The following is a 2849-nucleotide window of genomic DNA, read 5'->3' on the forward strand; positions in this document are numbered from 1 at the left end:
TCTTTACCATGCATTGATTACCACTCATAATATTCGCTCCCTTGCTCGAACCCTTCACTTCACACATTACTTTCTCTTTCCTTTTTCAGGATGGCCACCAAGAAAGGAAAGAGAAAGCTATTTCCAAACCACCAGCAAGGAGAGGAACAAAAAGAGCATTAGTGGCTGAGCCATCTTCAACAGCAGTAAAGCCCTCAACAAAAAGAATTAAGAGGATCATCAAGGTCGATGAAAAAGAAAAAGCCTTTCCAGCAAAGAACACTACGCGGTTTCCTAACCGCTACTGTGAGCAGATGTTCCCTATCCTGGCAGAGAGGAATTACAACAATGAATACCTTCTCATCCTTCCAACCTGCATTGCTGAATTTGTTGAGCCGTAAATTGAACGAAGACAATGGGGATTCCTATGGAAATAGTCATGGCAAGTTAATCTCTCATGGGTAGTAGAATTCTACTCCAACTTTCACGTGCCAACCATGCACTCAGTCTATGTCCGTCAGAAGCAAGTCCCATAACTGAAGAGGCCATTCAACAATCTTTAGATCTTCCCCCTGCTCCCGAAGGATTGGACGCATTCCAAGAAGCCTCACTCAAGCGCCAGACATACCAATTTGACTGGGACACCGTTCTCAGAGTTATAGCACAACCTGGCAGCAGCTGGATCTACGGATACCATCGATCCCGACCAAAAGGGATATCGGCTTCCGCACTTACCTTGGAGGCTCTAGTATGGGCACATATCATGTCCCATTATGTCTTTCCGAGCACTCACGAGTCCTCCTTCACTGTAGACATGGCGTTTTACTCTGGTGTATCCTTACAGACCAGCACCTAAACCTACCAAGACACATGCGGAATGCAATGGGACACGTACAAATTGCGGGCAACCTACCTTTTCCCGCCTTGGTTTCAGATCTCATCTCGGCAGCCGGAGTCTCCTACAGAGCTGGGGACACCAAAGCCTTTCTTCCACAGGATGATTAGTATGTCCCTAACGGGAAATATATCAGACCATCAGCAGCCACTACAAGTCAGCCTACAGAACTGGCTGAAGACATTCCTCCTTCAACACCACAAGCACCTACAACAAACCAACTGCTCCATCAGATACGTGAAAGGTTGGATCGACAGGAACACAAAGCAAAGCTAAGAGAGTGCCGTAACAAGCGCCAATTCACATACCTCAAGGAGCTACTTTTGGGAAACTACAAAGACCTAGACACCTCAGATTCCACTTCATTTACCAGCACAGGGAGCCATGACGATCCCGATGGTGGAGATGCTGCTATCAGCCCCCTTCTATTCTTGACAGATGGCACCGAGGACGGTGCAAAGCCTTAAGTGTGGGGAGGTCGGTCAGTACCTGACTTCCGGAGGTAACTTCTTTTCCTTAAACACCAGTAAAATAGGATATTTAGTTAATTTTTCTTTTGTAGAATAGGATAGATTGCATAGAAATAGATTATTCACATGCATGTTCTACTTGATTGAAAATAATGAGTTTCTTCTAAGACCTTATTTTCTGAAAAATTTTACTAATTTAAATCAAAACTTTCATGTTAAAATTGTTTGAAGTTGTATTTGGAACATAGTTTGAAAAGCTAAGAACACACAACCTGTGAGATTTGAGCTTAATTACATGGTTACATTATTTAACCATAAATATTTTATTCTTGTGTGTTTGCTTCTCTATGATTGTAATCTTATTTTGTTTCATCCTATATGTCCAATGTTTAATATGTTATATGCATGCGTATGATTGAGGCCATTATTTGTTTAGCTCACTTATCCCAAACAAGCCTACCCTTTAAATTACCTTTGTCAGCCACTTTGAGCCTTTTTATCCCATTTGTTCTATATTTTACCACATTACTAGCCTTAAGCGGAAAAACAATTAAATTTTCCAATTGAATCTTTGGTTAGCTTACGATAGTAATGGTGTGTTAATTGAGTATGGGAAAATTGTGGGAACAAGGGATAATAAGGGAATGTGTCACGATAAAATAATGGGAATTTGGGTACCTACTCATGTGAGACTAGAAAAATTAAAAATCCATGTGCATTGATAATGTTATGTTTACTTTTACTTTAAAAAAATTTCAATAAATAAGTAAATAAATAAGGGGACAAAATTACCCCAATGTTAAGTTAATGAAAAATCAATGCATATGTGATAAAATTAAAGAAAGTTGATGCATGAGTATGTAATGCAAAAGTGAAGACTATGGGTAGCTAGGCATGATTCTAGAGTTATATAGAGTGTATGTATGTTAGGTGAAAGCTTAGGTTAATTAAAGATTCAATTTATAAAGCTCACTTAGCCATATACATATACCCTTACCCTTACCTTAGCCCTATTACAACCTTGAAAAGATCTCATGATGTTTGCATTGGTATATTAAATATTGTTGATTGGTTAGGTGAAGAACAAATTTTAGAAAGCATGATTAGAAAAGAGTAGAGTGATTACCCTATACACTTGAGAGACTAGAGTGCACATACACCATCAGTGAGGGTTTAGTGCTTAATTCTATGTTCCCTGCTTTCATGAGCTGTCTTCTTACAATGTTACCTGTATTTACTATATGAATTGAGTTAGTGAAATCTAATTTACAATTGTCTTGAAGAACTTATTTACTTTTAACCAAGTAGACAAGAAGCATATAGTTGCATTTACATATATATAAAGATTGCATTGCATTGCATGAGTTCTACATGTCCCTACTCATTCACTCTATCTCCTTCAACTAAGCATAAGGACATGTTGATGTTTAAGTGTGGGGAGGTTGATAAACCATTATTTTATGATTTATATTGTATTTAATTGTGTGGATTTATCAAATCTTTAC

The sequence above is a fragment of the Arachis hypogaea genome, chromosome 13, assembly GCF_003086295.3.
Source record: "Arachis hypogaea cultivar Tifrunner chromosome 13, arahy.Tifrunner.gnm2.J5K5, whole genome shotgun sequence".
Taxonomy (NCBI): Eukaryota; Viridiplantae; Streptophyta; class Magnoliopsida; order Fabales; family Fabaceae; genus Arachis; species Arachis hypogaea.